The sequence below is a fragment of the Pleurodeles waltl genome, chromosome 3_1 (assembly GCF_031143425.1).
Source record: "Pleurodeles waltl isolate 20211129_DDA chromosome 3_1, aPleWal1.hap1.20221129, whole genome shotgun sequence".
In the NCBI taxonomy this organism is placed as follows: Eukaryota; Metazoa; Chordata; class Amphibia; order Caudata; family Salamandridae; genus Pleurodeles; species Pleurodeles waltl.
Genome location: NC_090440.1, coordinates 1,007,012,528 through 1,007,028,641, shown reverse-complemented (window position 1 = coordinate 1,007,028,641; position 16,114 = coordinate 1,007,012,528). Strand labels below are relative to the sequence as shown.

Below are 16,114 nucleotides of genomic sequence, written 5' to 3'. Positions count from 1 at the left end.
TGGAAAAAAAGTAAACATCAGTGTCTAAGAAAGCTCTTGTAACAAATCAAATGTAATAGTGTAAGATGGCCGCTACAATGAGCGCAGTGTAAGTAACTGCTATCTTCGGTATTTTTTTGGGCTCACTCCCCTTCCAATATTTCCGCCATAATAACGGCGTACATTTCTCAGTGGCCATCTTGAAATGGGATGCTTCCGGGCAACATTAGTATATTGCCTGTTCTATTAAGTGCTTTGTGTTCAAGTAATGCTGAAAGAGCGTCAGGTCGCCGGAAAGGTTGAGTTACTGCCTAAGGGTAGAGGGAACGAAGGCGGGAAAGATGCAGCAGCGGTCCACTGGGAGGGCGCCTGCGTGCGCCTGATTAGCATTCAGCAGCAGCAGCAGAGCTCTCTCGCTGTGCCCAGGCTCCATTGTCTTAACACCTCCCTTTCTCCTCCGCGCCAATCTGTCACCGTTCAGCAGGCGAACGCGGCTGCCTCAAATGCTGGTCTCCTCAAATGAGACGGATAATTAGTTGCCCCGCACGAATGCCGCACTCTTCTCACCCCTGATTGCCATCACCTTTTTGCTCCTGGCAGCTTTGACACCTCGTAATCAGCCTGCTGCTTTTCCTCTTTCTTTGGTTCGTAAACTCTCTTCCCCATTTTCTTCTTCGGCTACTTCGCGTTTTCCGTTGCCATTCGTACAGTTCTTACGTATAGCGAAATTACACAGCTTAACTAATGTCAAGACTTTCTGTAGCGAACGAATCTCCACACCATTGTATTTCGAGTTGATCAAACAGCTGGCAGCTTTGGAAACATTTCACTACAGTGAAACACTTTGGTAGAAATTATTTTTTTCTTTATTTAGGGGCTTTGGTGTGTGCAAAACGCACAGTTTATTTGTGAGCCCAGTGATTGGTCGCGTTCTCAAAGTAAGGGAGTGTTCCCCCCCCAGAACTCCTTTAATTTTGTTGGTGCCCAGTGAAGTAAGGCTGTGAATTTCTTCTCTCACTACAAAGAAATAAATATATAAATAAATCCTTCCATACCACCAATGTATGTCACTTACCAATATTCCCCCACAGTTCTCCCTGATTGACGTTGTCAAATATTAACAAGGATAGTTTGAGAGAAATACCCCGCTTAATATACAGAATAAACGTAGCATTAAAAAAAGGTACGACAAATATGGAGTCTTGGAATCTGTCAAAGCAGTGTTTTCCTTTTTAATATAACAAGCAGTGACAGTATAATTATCTACAAGCAGCTGTCGATGATTCCAGAGAGAGGAAAAAAGCTACAGGCTGTGCATGACATTACATCCCTGACACTGACAAAATAATAAGCATCCAAAGGTGTTGGATTGGTGTCACTTTCAATGTTTTTGAAGATACAAACCAGAAGTCAAATTGACAGGACTTTTTTTTATCCTAAAGCATATTGGAAGTTAAAATCGAAACAACAGGCAATTAAGTCAGTTCATTCTTAAATTTACCACGCAGCTGCCTTCATCAGCACACCTGAATTCTGAATCCTTGTAGACACTTAACATTTATTTTTAGAGTTGCGTCACACATTTGTAATTTAAATCATGGTTAGTACAACAAAACAGTCGTTTCTTGCAGATCGGTCTGGACACCTGCGCTTGAGAAAGTACAGACATTACGGTAGTTTTTAACAACGTAGGTTCATGGTCTTGAAAGTAATAACGTGCTGGTAGCCTCCAGTACCTGTAAAGCACAATACGCATGAAACAGTAAATGCACATTACCTGCTATATTTACCTTTTTAGTTATTGCCCTAATACCTGCTCCTTCTCTATTCCAGATGTATTTCCTATGTGGAACCACCGTGTTGGAAACATGCAGAGCATTACTGCACAGAATAAAATATTCTGAAGATTTGTAGACCGCACTTTCAACTGGGAGGGTATCCTGGCGCTGAGCAGGTGAGAGTCTAGGCACAGTGCTAGCGCGCCCAATCCTTAATAAGTAAACTTATAAGGGGATGCATGTAGGTTGATGAACCTTTTGATTCACATTGAGTATCCTAATTACAGTGTAACTAATGTACATCAATAATTAAATCAATAATCATTTGTGAAACACTAATCAGCAGTTAATAACATCCCACCATGACATTTAATCACGAATAACCACGACTCAATATACTTTTTATCGATTTTATTTCCCTACTAGTTACACTACTAAGTCATGGGGTTAATTCACTTTATTCAAAGCAAATTCGTATTAATTTATTAGACGGCACCAAAAACATAATCTAACCATAACTTGCATCAGAATACATTCTAGAGCAGTAGCATAAGTCGATAACTGAATCAAAGGTGGATACTTCGACATGAGTAGCAGAGTTCAGCAAATCAGTCCGTCAATCACGTGTCACCATAGTGGTCAATGTCTAGAATAGGAACCTCACCTAATCCAGATTAGCATCTGTATGTGCGACTTCATGCGAAAACAATTTAGAGCATGAATTTGGAAAAACACATTTAGCTAAGAGTAAAACTATAGTAACAGTGCAGTTGGTACCTAGAAAGAAAAGGCACAAAAGTTGATTCAGTCACATTGTCATAGCTACCTATCCACAGTATGGATCAGCAAAAAAGTCAGTCTTCGTCTTCAGGTCATCAATCGATCAGCATCTCATCAGGCTCTTAAGAGCATGAGCCCAGTGACAGAATCTCAAATCTCTTCTCCCCCAATATCGCATCAACTTCGGAATAAGGTCTCTCCTCGATCATCTGCCCCTAACATCTGAACTCTCCCCTTCTGTCACGTAATTATATCAAAGTCAGCTATGACTATCCCCCAATTCCTAATTGGTTAAATAATCACCAGGTATGACTGTATCCAATTATCTTAATTTTCCAAATCTATGAAGTCTAATATTGCACAGTTCTCAAGGTGTTGATTGGTTCATTGTACAATGTTCTTATCATCCGGCTCGTCAGGTATCAAAAATGTTGCATCTTCTTCTTCAGTCAGTGTCTCCATTGTTCAAGTCCTGGGAAAGTACATCCCATCTGCTTACACCAATTTGGATACAAACTTTTATTTTGTCATCTCTTGTTCATCAGTTCACGCATAGGATTTTTGCTGAGCAGATTTTATTAAACAATAAGCGGTTCATGGTCAGTCCAGCACCTTAGCTTCTCTTCATTGTGTTAATAATTCAGCTTCTGCATGAGGCCTGGCAAGACTAGGCCACAACTTTGGCTAAGTTAACTCTACAATATAATGCAAAACATACATTATATATCTCAATATGACATTCTTCTACATTATTCAATAAATTTTTCTATATTTCATACACGTTATTCATTTTATTAGTACATTTGTGAATCTTGGTGATCGCTCTCTGAGGGCACATTTTCAAACATGTACATTACTTTTATTTATTTCTACATTTTTTTTATTATTCGACATACATAAACATTCATTAATAATTTTAATTATCATATCTGCTTTAGCAATCCCTCCTCTGATGACTAAATATGCCATCACACTACTTTTACCATCAATAATTTCATAACTCAATTTCTTCAGTATTTTGTCTCTTCAAATCTTCTCTATAAATTCTTTCCCTGTTTCGTTCTTCCCTCCTCTGATTATTTTTAGACCTCTTCAATTTAATCTTTTGACACAATTTACATGAACCCCATAATCCTAATATACAAGCAATCGCATTCCTAGTATAATTTTTAATAATACCCCATTCCAAATGTTACTAAGCCAATTTCCCACTGAAGCAAATCCCTTTCCAACTTTTTCCCAAACACCTGGTTCCTTCAATTCCTTCAAATCCTTACTTGAGTTAGTCAGGTTAGTGAGTAAGTGTCTTATCTCCTTACTAGTGTTAGGTATGTAAGAACAGCAATGCCTAGAGTTAATCATTTTACAGACTCCGCCGTCCTTCGCTGGAAGGATGTCTGAAGCAAGGCGATTTTGAAGCGTCATAGCTCTATCCGCAGCTAATTCTTTATCTATCAGGAGTATTGCCCCTGTAAAATTTGTCAACATGTTATCCTCAATAGTAGACAACTTCCGTATCTTGATAGAGTTCAGGATGACTCCCAGTGAAGGATTCACTGCACCAAATATATCTCCCACAACTGCAGAAGAGGATTTCCTCCTCTGTCGCTTATGATGTAATTCAGTACATTTTGGAAACTTCTTTAAGTCATCTATCTGATAAATCTTTGGGAAAACTATCCACAAATAACATGTCCCATACCATGCTCTTGGAAGACGGTAATCAGCATTAAGTCCACAAATATAATAGATACCAGGAATCACAGGGTCCAGACCATTCAACATTAAAAGTCCCTTTACTCAAACAAAAACACATGCCTACATTCATGCGTTCCCACAAATAAAGTGTCAGTGCGTGATTTTGGCCTATATATACACGCAAATCTTCCATACATGTAATGCATCTAAAGCTAATTTCCCTTGCATCTTAATTGCAGTTTAAGCATAATCATTCTTGTAAGTTCTTTTCTCTAAGCCTTTTTCTAATTTCTCCTTTAGTGCCTTTCTCCTGTCATCAGTATGCTCTATAAAGCTCTTTCCAAAAGTGTAAGCAAGCAGGTGAGGTTATTTTTATGCGCGTAAGCAGTTCCAAATGTTAGTGTAGGCTCAAACAATCATCTAACTAATACTATATCATGATCCTTAGTTACTCTACTCAAATACCTAATAATAGGAACAACGAAAACACCAAGTCGTAGTTAGAATAAAAATACTGTATATACTCTTGATTATAGAACCTTGTTAGTAGCAGACTACAGCTTATTCCATAGGTTGATGGAAGACTGTGGTACGTACCTCCTTCCTCTACTGACAAAGGAATTTGCGTACACACAAGACAATCCCTTGCATCCATCGTCTCAACATATTCACTCAACAAGCGATAGAAGACATTAGAAGAAAGCTCTCCTTGAGCATTTGTATAGCCATGCAAATATTTCTCATCTGACTTAAACCTCTCTAAAGCTGTCAGTGTAGTAGTTTTAGAAGCAGTAGTACGATTGGCTCCTTTCACATCAAGAACAGACATTCCCAAAATCACTACTATAAACAAAATCCCACACATAATCGCCAATCCAACGCTCATATATTTACAGCGCCTAGCATTCCTAACTTGGTTATTCAATTCAGCCATGATCTGTAAAGAATCAGAAAGCAGAAGCAACTCTTATATAAGTGCAGTTAAATCAAAAATAAGGAAAACATTCTTCTCTCAAAGTTCAGTCTCACTTTCAGGAACCCTTTTGCTTTGTCAAAATCAATTAACAGTTTGTCACATCCGGTTTTATGTCAAATCAGGTTATCAATGTCTTCTCTGGTTTATTTTCAACAGTCTCTTTAAGTTTTTTTTTTCCAGATTGGTTCAACAATTCAGCTTCTTGTTCACCTTCAGGTTACATCAAAATACTGACTCAGAACTTCTCTATCAAAACAAAAGGACATAAACTCATGTTGCCATTCATTAGTAGTTGCATACGCCCATTCAGGACCTGCGTAACGCTGACTTGCTATTCTCTTTCTTTTCAACTTTCGATCACCCTTCATTTCTCCTTCACTCAATTCTTATTTTCTCGTAGTATCTACTTCTTCTTCTATCGTTTCATTTATGACCACTTCCTTCCTTTGCTCAACTTGCGATTCTGGACAATTATCTCCTTTTCTCGATCCTTCTGTCAATATTCTTTTCAAGATTGGACTCTTCTCCTTCTCTTTTTCTATGGTGTTTTCTCTTGATGGACCTGCAACAGGCTCAGGAGGAGTCGGATCACTTTGACTTTGATCCGTCTCAATTCTTTCCACCTCTTGGTCTGGCACTTGCTCTGTTTGCTTCTCAGCACTGTCTGCTTTTGGGAGAACCCCTACTGAGCTAGGATCTCCTGCTGTCTCCATTGAGATTGATTCTTCCAGACCCTCCTGTAATTCCTCACTTTAGTCTCTTACAGAGGTAATAGATCCATCTTCCACAAGTTCTTGTTCAATATCAGGCTCTCTTGGTTCTTTTTCTGGTTCAGGTGCGGCAACCTGTTTTACTGTTGTTGTTGCTCTCAACAACGCTTCTTCATGATCCAGTGGAAATGCCACTTTCTTCGTATGACTCACGTGAATCCAGTTCGGGAGTCCTGCACACTTCACAGCTGTCGTAGTTGTTAGGAACACCTGGTAAGGCCCTCTCCAACGTGGCTCCAAACACATCTTGCGAACATGTTTCTGGACAACGACCCAGTTGCCGGCTCTCAGATTGTGCCCTGGATCGTGGATGGGTGGCAGAGTAGTGGCCTCAACCGGCTGAGAGAAAGAGTAAACCACATCAGCCAGACCCTTGCAGTAGTCCAACACCATATCATCTGTAATGTTTACAAGTGCATTGGCTGGAACGGCTGATAATCTCATTGCTCTGCCCATGAGGATTTCTTGGGGCTACAGCCCTGTCTTCCTGTCAGGAATATTTCTCATCGACATCAACACCAAAGGCAATGCATCTGGCCATTTCAGATTCGTGGCTGCACACATCTTAGCAGTTCTCGATTTCAAGGTACCATTCATCTGTTCCACTAGTCCTGATGCTTCAGGGCGTTAACTACAATGTAACTTCTGCTCAATGTCTAGTGCTGCACACAAGAGTTTAATCACCTTGTTGTTGAAGTGAGTTCCCCTATCTGATTCTAAAGAGAACGGAAACTTCTAAGCTCGGTATCAACTCCCTAAGCAACAACTTTGATACTTTAAGACTGTCATTCCTTCTTGTTGGGTATGCTTTAATCCAGTGACTAAAAATGCATATAATCACCAACACATATATCAAACCTCCACATGCAGGCATCTCAATGAAATCCAATTGCATTCTGCTGAATCCTGCTGAATTGCACTCTGCTGAATCCTGCTCTTCCAATGTGGCTCAAATTCACCACTGTTCCTTTTCCCCACATTTAATTGTTGACAGATTATACAGCGATGACAAACTGCTTCTGCTGCTGGTCTAAACTTAGGATTGAACCAGTCAATTTTAAACAGACGTACCATGGCATCCCTCCCAATGTGTCCCTGACCATGGTAATACCTTGCCATTTGTGACAATAAACTATTTGGCAGGACCATCTGACCTTCCTCAGAAACCCATATCTCATCAGGCCTTTGAACACAATTTAATTTAGACCAAAGTCGTTTCTCTTCCTTGTCAACATTATTTTACAGTGTTTTCAACTCTTCCAAAGTATCAACCACTTTCAGTGTAAAACTTGTACATGTATTATCTTCTTCGGACATCAGCTCCCACTTATCTTTGACCGATATACAGTTCAATGCGCAAAACCTTGCGACTTGATCCACATATCCATTTCCCAGTGACACGTAATCCTGTGTTTTTAGATGTGCACTGCATTTCACAAAGGCAATTTCTTCAGGTAACTGTATTGCATACAACAGCTCCTTTATGCTGTTGCCATTTCTTACTGGTGTACCAGTAGAGGTTAGGAAACCTCTTTGTGACCACAACTGACCAAAATCATGGACAATTCCAAATCCATATTGGCTATATGTATAGATAGTAACTCTCAGTCTTGCAGATACATGGCATGCTCTAGCAAGAGCTCCCAATTCTGCTACCTGTGCAGAATATACACCTCAAAGCCAAGAAGCTTCTAATGTACCTGTAATTGTGCACACAGCATATCCTGCTCTCAATGTTCCTTTACCACCCCTGAGACTTGAGCCATCAACAAAGACAATTTGATCATTTTCTTCTAATTGTGTATCTCTGATATCAGGTCTGGGTTTCGTGCACAACTCAGTTACTTCAAGACAATCATGTTCAATGTCTTCTTCTTCCTTTTCAATTTTGACAATACCACTTGGAAGTAATGTTGCCGGGTTCAGCACTGTACATCTTTTCAATGTTACATCTAGAGCACCTAGAATGCTCGTCTCATACCTTGTCAGTCTGGCACCAGTCAAATACTGTGTTTTTGTCCTTGTCGTAAGATCTCAGCAGAGTGAGGTACCATTACCGCCCCTCACACTGTGGAAGGCTTTGACTAACTGCGGCAACTGTGGCGAAAAATCCGGTAAGGATGCTGCAACTGGGTCCAAGGTAGCTGAAAAATAGGCTAGTGGGTGATAAGCACCTCCATGGACCTGTGTCAAGACAGACAAAAACAAGCATTACGTTCATAACAAGACAATGTGAATGGCTTTGTGTAATCAGGCATTCCCAACGCTGGAGCCCTGCACAAACTCTCTCTCAACTCAGTGAACGCCTTCATCTGATCCTGATCTAAGGTAGTGGGATCTGTAACATCCTTATGTGTCCACTGCTGCAATGGTTTGGCAATGTCAGCTAAGTTTGGAATCCATTGACGACAATAACCTACCATTCCCAGAAACATCCTGACATCTCTCTGTGAAGTCGGGGTACTTCTCTGCAGTATCATTGTAATGTGTCCCAGGTATTTCACTGACTTTTGACAATACTGCAATTTCAAAGGTAACACTTTATGTCAGAATTTTCCCAAATGATTTAACAGGGCAATCGAGTCGTACTTACACTCGTCCCTTGTTTTGGATGCAATCAGTAAGTCGTCAATGTACTGCACCAGAGTTGATTGGTATGGCAGCTCCAATGACTCCAGATTCTTTTTCAAGATCTGATTGAACAAGGACGGTGACTACGTGTACCCTTGAGGAAGCCTGCACCAGCTGTAGACTCTGTCTAAGAATTTGAAACAAAAAAAAGAAACTGACTATCCTCATGAAGAGGCACAGAAAAGAAAGCTTGTGACAAATCAACCACTGTGAACCATTCTGCATTGCATGGAATCTGAAACAATATTACAGCTGAGTTTGGCACAACGAGACAACACTTAACCACCATGTCATTCACTTTTCGCAAGTCTTGCACAATTCCTACCTTTCCACCATGCTTCTTCATGTTCATTATCGGTGAATTACATGGACTGATCAACACTTCCTTTAAAACCCTTTGTTTCAGAAAATCTCCAATTATCTGTGCCACCCTCATCAGAACATCTTGTGCCATGTTAAAATGTGGAAGCTGCGGAAACGCTACGTTCGGCTTCAAAGTGATCTTAATCGGCTCCACTCCCTTAATCAAACCCACTTCTTTACCTGTCAGGTCCCACACATTTTCCTGCACTGTTCCTTTCAAGTCTGCATGTAATTCTTTCACAGTAAACATGGGATAAAATTCAATCAGCTAGTACTCTTCATTAGTGGTTCCGTTCCCAGTTTCAGGAGTTTGTTCTTCCTCATCATCACTACTCGTCTGAACCTCTATTCCAGCAGTTGAACAATTAATCGAACATCTGGTCTTGCACAACAAGTCCCTTCCCAATAGGGATACTGGGCTTGAATCACAGACTACAAACTTATGCAGTCCCTGGAAGTTGCCAATCTCAACCTGTACTGGATCTGTGATTGGATTTATCAATTGTCTATTCGCCACCCCTTAAACCTGAACTGTCCAGCCTGAAAGAGGTAAGTTCGGAACTTCTGCACTTCTTACTGTAGAGCGCGTAGCTCCTGTGTACCCTAGAAATGAGACTCTATGACCCATCACCTTTCCTTTCACAAAAGGTCCTCTCTGATCTAACTCTAGAGACGCTACAAGCATGCATGGCTCCTCATCCGAACTATCCCACATCCATTCGTTGTTTATTTCATTCTCACTATGTAATGGGAATAGGTGCGCTGTGTCACTACTTCTGTCTTGTCTCTGACCTGTGACCTGCTGAGTAAGCATCATCTGTTGCTGTTCCATCGGGGCTTGAGATATCTGCATTTGCTGTCTAGGTACCATAGGAACCTGCTGATGCATTGGTTGCAACTGCGTCATTTGTGCACGAGGCATTTACACCTGCTGCATGGGTTGAAAATTCTGAACTTGATTCATATTATTCTGGAAATTCGGATTAAGTCTTCTTATTCTTGGAACCTTTGCAGTTTGAAATGCATTGACATCACCACTTTGCTGAACAACACCATTGTGCACCATCATCGGACACTCCCGCTTCCAGTGTCCCACGTTTCCCCAAAAATGACACAGTAACATCTTTTTCATCCCTTGCAAATCATTTTGAACCACTACCATATTCAAATCTGGATCACGATTCATATTAGCTCCACAACCTCTACCTCTCACCTGAGGTTGGAACATAACAGTTCCCTGCTGCTGTACTGAAGCTCCCTGCACTCCTGTCTGAGCTGCCTTAATTTGCATCACCATCGCTTTTTCCTTCAGCTTCTTCGGTTTTAACTCAATTTCATCACTACAGTATTTCGCATACTGCAACACCTCATCAATCGGTTTTGCTTGCCAACAAATCAAATGACTCTTAATCATCTGACCTATTTCAGGTCTCAATCCTTCCACGAACCTGAACACAAAGTGTAGCATGTCTTTCGGCTCAATCGCTTCCTTGCCACTGTACTCCTTGAACGCCTTCAACAACCTCTCATAGTATGCATGTATCAACTCTTTTACTTCATGTACTGTCCTGTCAATTCTCTGCCAATCAGTATTTTTAGGCGAGATTCTTGTTTTCAGGAATTCAATCACCTTTTAATAATGTTTCATCACTTCGGGTGATGGTGCACCTGTAACTCTATCTCTTTCTGGTTCACTAGTTGGCCAATTCACGGCTCTCTTGCACTCAACCCACAAATCGTCTGGGACCACTATCTCCAACAGAGTATTCAAGTCTTCCCACAGACATTTCGAAAGCTTCACAAATCTATTTGCCTGCTGATACCATTCAACTGGTTTCTCCCTCAACTTTGGATAATCATTTGTGAATGACAGAATATCACTTCTGTGCCACAGAACGTGCACAAACTGTCCTCCTGGAATTTCCCTCATTGGTAAAATTTTTGCCGGATCCTTTTATTTCTGAACACTTTCAGACCCATCTGCCTTCCCACTTCTCTAATGCTCCCCAGATCTGAGCATTCTGCAATAATTCTTTAAGATGCGCTTTCATCCCAGCTGACCTCATGTGTTCAAAATCTTTTGCCTCAAAATCTAGTCTGTAATTCCTTTTCAAATGCTTTGTTTTCTCATTTTCTACGTCATGTTTATCTGCCAGATCTGCGAATTTCTGATGTATCTTGCCCACTTCTCTTGTAATTCTCGGACACAAGCATCTCAGCTCCTCTTCAGTATAAGATTCTAACCTATTCACTCCCATTGATCCCTCAACCAGTTTAGTCATTTCCGTAGCCAGCCTTACGCGATCAATTTGCTCTTCACCCTTGGATGTATTTCGTGGGGTATTCAGACTATCTAACCACTCATTTAACTACTGTGCTGTCAATCCCTGTAATGAAACATTACTTACGTTCGGCATTGGCACCTGTTGTACCACTGCACCTGGAGTTTGCGGCGTCAAGAGCTTCAAGCTCTGACTTACACTTGGGCCATTTACGGCATCTGGAAGCGCAACAAGTGGACTAAGATCTATTAATGGCCTAGATTTGTCAAAGGTCTGCCCCATAGATATTACTTGCACATGGTCTCTCATCCCCCTCCTCACTAGGCTCTGTGACATTTCACCCTGTTCTCCTGTAATCGGCTTCTTTTGCGCAAACAATGGTACAGCTGGACCAACAGTAATTGGCAGCGATATTGCATCTGGTGCTGTTCTGACACCCCCATTTTGTGGAAGGGATACTCCCATGCTCTGATTCATCACTGGTGTCACATCTGACTGTGTCCCTGTCATTGGTGTGAACTTCGGCAAACCCTGTGGCTGTGCCTGGGGCATCAACATTGGAGTCGGCTCAGTTTGAACTAACATCGGCCTCGGAACCACTTTCTCCGTAGGAACCCCAAAGTTCGAGGTTGTCTCGAGTATCGGTATCTCCGGATAAATTCTCTGTACCAGTGGTGGGTGAATCTGTGCCTGGACTACCGAAGTAGTCACTGTATTAGCAATACTCTGCACTACCCCTTGTACCTCTCCATTATCTGTTTGCACTGGTCCCGCTGTCCCTGACACCTGAGCTGGGGCAGTTGGAGCAGAACTAGTACTTGGACCCCCCTTATGCACTGCATATGGTGGAGGTCAGTCTATCAACACCTGAGTAATAAGATCCTCAACATCTGAATCTTCCTCTTCTACATAGGTCTTTTTCTTCTTCTTACTTCCTGACGAACTCTTATCACTCTTGCTAGTTTCCTCTTTCCCTTCAGACTTCTCTTCCTCTGTGATAGCAGGAAATAAATTAACGTCTTGCAATGTCGCTGTTCTCCACCTCTTCTGTTCCCAATCCCATCTTGCCTCTGCTAGAGACTTCTCTAACTTCCTTATTCTTCTCTGGAATTTAATTTCTTGTTGCTCTCTCGCTATGAGCTCCCAAACTGCTAATGCCTCAAACTGTGCTGGTCTCAGGAAAGGCTTTGTCTCATACAATGTCATATGTAATTGATCCAAAATTCTCAAATTAAATGTTCCATGTTCTGGAAACGCTAAAGCTCCCTGTTTCTCTGTCAATTTGCACCATTGCTTTAACCAAAGACATGGCGCGACACCTCGCTTCTCCATCACAATATAAGCCGGAGAATTTTCCGTTGGGGTAGGCTCCCCCACTGTCGCCTTAATGTATGTATCACCCTTCATGGCACTCCTAAACGCTTTAAAAACATAGGGGGTCATTCTGACCTTGGCGGTCCATGACCGCCATGGCGGAGTGCGGCGGAAGCACCGCCAACAGGCTGGCGGTGCTTCCTGGGCCATTCTGACCGCGGCGGTAAAGCCGCGGTCGGAAAAGGGGAGCCGGCGGTTTCCCGCCGGTTTCCCGCTGGCCCAGGGAACCCGCCATGGCGGCGCTGCTTGCAGCACCGCCATGGGGATTCCGATCCCCTTCCCGCCAGCCTGTTTCTGGTGGTGTCCACCGCCAGATCCAGGATGGTGGGAACGGGTGCCGTGGGGCCCCTGGGGGCCCCTGCACTGCCCATGCCACTGGCATGGGCAGTGCAGGGGCCCCCTAACAGGGCCCCACAAAGATTTTCACTGTCTGCTTAGCAGACAGTGAAAATCGTGACGGGTGCGGCTTCATTGTTGAAGGGGCTGTCCCGCTGGGCCGGCCGGCGGTCTTCTGGCGGTCGCCCGCCGGCCCAGCGGGAAAGCCGGAATGGCCGCTGCGGTCTTTTGACCGCGGTGCGGTCTTTCGGCGGGAGCCGCTTGGCGGGCGGCGACCGCCGCGGTCAGAATGACCGCCATAATCTTTTCTATCTTTTGTGTATTCAAATCAATTAAGGATATGACTTTTATTCCCAAGATTCCCTTCACCCGCTTTCTCAACCAGTTGTCTCTCACGGACGGCTGACAATCCGCTCGCGACTCTTCTTACTAACCAACCTAGCCCAGCGCGTCTCACTCTGATGTCACACTTTACACACTGCAGCTGACAAAGTCTTGTGGCTTGTCCTCCTACTCTCCGACTCACACACAACTAATGCAAATTATTGCGAGCCCTTACCAAAAACCAGTAACCAAAACAAATCAGCTGGTTTACTACAGGAAGGTACACAATCACTTCAGAGACCTTACGTATTTTCACTGATAGCCCTTTCACTGATGCAGCTATTCCTCTTTCTTAGTCTCCCACATTCGCAAGCAAATTCGACCCGCAAATTTTACTCTCAACTGATCAATGGGTCTGTCCTGGTGCACATAGGACTCGCCAAATCTCAGTCTAAATTTTCTCTTACTCTCTTGTCACACACACCGACTTGTTGATCATGCCCGATCAACCTACTAAACCAGACAGATTACAACATATAACCAAGTGTCTCCTACACTTGTCAATATACTCCGGAGTCTTAGACCATGCAGGGTCCGTACATCATGAACATCCGCATGGACAATGTTTGAGCACAAAGCGCCACATACATGTGAAGTTCGACGACTTCCCTACTCTCATACTGCGGAGTACGCACACTCCTACTAAACCTCAACTGGAGTACGCAGACTCCCTACTTCCCTCACATATATCACAATTCACCAGCGATTTGCATAAGCCTTTGCAAGTGCAATCTACCACTTTCACACTATCACTAAAACACCGAGAACATACCCAACTCGACTTGCAAGATCCAGGATCTGGGAAAGTCATTTCTGGGCTTAAGGGGATATCATTCTTGCTACCATAGCCACTACGAAAAATAAAATTCAAATCACAATAATAATGAACAACTAACCCTAATTTAGACTACCACCGTAACCATCGGTCACCACATAACTAGTTCTCCAAGGAAACTAACCATCAATCTGCTACCAAAAACATGCTAGCGCGCCCAGTCCTTATAAGTAAACTTATAAGGGGACGCAAATAGGTCGATGAACCTTTTGATTCACTTGGAGTATCCCAGTTACGGTGTAACCAATGTACATCAATAATCAAATCAATAATCATTTGTGAAACACTAATCAGCAGTTAATAACATCCCACAATGACATTTAATCGCGAATAACCACAACTCAATATACGTTTTATCAATTTTATTTCCCTATTAGTTACAATACTAAGTTATGGTGTTAATTCTCTTTATTTAAAGCAAATTCTTATTAATTTATTAGAAGGGGCCAAAAACATAATCTAAACATAACTTGCATCAGAATACATTCTAAAGCAGTCGCATGAGTCGATAACTGAATCAAAGGTGGATATGTCAACCTGAGTAGCAGAGTTCAACAAATCAGTCTGTCAATCACTTGTCACTATAGTGGTCAATGTCTAGAATAGGGAACCTCACCTAACCCAGATTAGCATGTGGGATTTCATGCAAAAACAATTTAGAACATGAATTTGGAAAAACACATCTAGCTAAGAGTAAAACTATAATAACAGCGCAGTTGGTACCTAGAATGAAAAAGGCACAAAAGTAAATTCAGTCACATGGTCATAGCTACCTATCCACAGTATGGATCAGCAACAAAGTCAGTCTTCGTCTTCAGGTCATCAATCGATCAGCATATAATCAGGCTCTCAAGAGCATGAGCCCAGTGACAGAATTTCGAATCTCTTTCCCCCAATATCACACCAACTTCGGAATAAGGTCTCTCCTCGATCATCTGCCCCTAACATCTGAACTCTCCCCTTCTGTCACGTCATTATATCAAAGTCACCCAGACTATCCCCCAATTCCTTATTGGTTAAATAATCACCAGCTATGACTGTATCCAATGATCTTGATTTTTCAAATCTATGAAGTCTAATATTGCACAGTTCTCAAGGTGTCGATTGGTTAATTGTACGATGTTATCATCATCCGGCTTGTCAGATATAAAAAATGTTGCATCTTCTTCTTCAGTCAGTGCCTCCATTGTTCGAGTCCTGGGAAAGTACATCCTGTCTGCTTTAACACAAATTTGGAAACAAACTTTTATTCCGTCATCTCCTGCTCATCAGTTCACGCATAGGATTTTTGCTGAACAGATTTTATTAAACAATAAGTGGTTCGTGGTCAATCCAGCCAATTAGCTTCTCTACATTGCGTGAATAATTCAGCTTCTGCATGAGGCCTGGAAAGGCTAGGCCACAACTTCGGCTAAGTTAACTCTACAATATAATACAAAACATAAGTTATATATCTCAATGTGACATACTACTACATTATTCAGTACATTTTTCTATATTTCATACATGTTATTAGTATATTTGTGAATCTTGGTGATCGCTCTCCGAGGGCACATTTTCAAATGGGTACATTATTTTAATTTATTTCTACATTTTTTTCTTATTCAACAGTACCTGTAAAGCACAATACACATGAAACAGTAAATGCACATTACCTGCTATATTTACCTTTTTAGTGATAGCCCTAATACCTGCACCTTCTCTATTCAAGCTTTATTGCCTATGTGGAACCAACGTGTTGGAAACCTGCAAAGCATTACTGTACAGAATAAAATATTATGAAGATTTGTAGACCACACTATCAACTGGGAAAGTATCCTGGCGCTGAGCAGGTGAGAGCCTAGGCACAGCTAGAGCCTAGTGGGATGACTTGACAAGCCAGGTCTTCAGCTTCTTGTGGAATTCAAGAAGTGAGGAGGATACTTTTA

At 42.0% G+C, this 16,114-nt stretch overlaps 1 long non-coding RNA gene across 1 annotated transcript in view; it reads left to right on the top strand.

Moving 5' to 3' along the window:
* The first annotated feature begins 275 nt into the window (after window positions 1-275).
* LOC138283307 (uncharacterized) overlaps window positions 276-16,114 on the top strand; it is a 54,760-nt gene continuing 38,921 nt past the window's right edge. Inside the window, exons 1-2 of the long non-coding RNA XR_011201179.1 lie at window positions 276-623; window positions 1,813-1,933. This is a non-coding gene — a long non-coding RNA (uncharacterized lncRNA). The remainder of the gene's footprint in view (window positions 624-1,812; window positions 1,934-16,114) is intronic.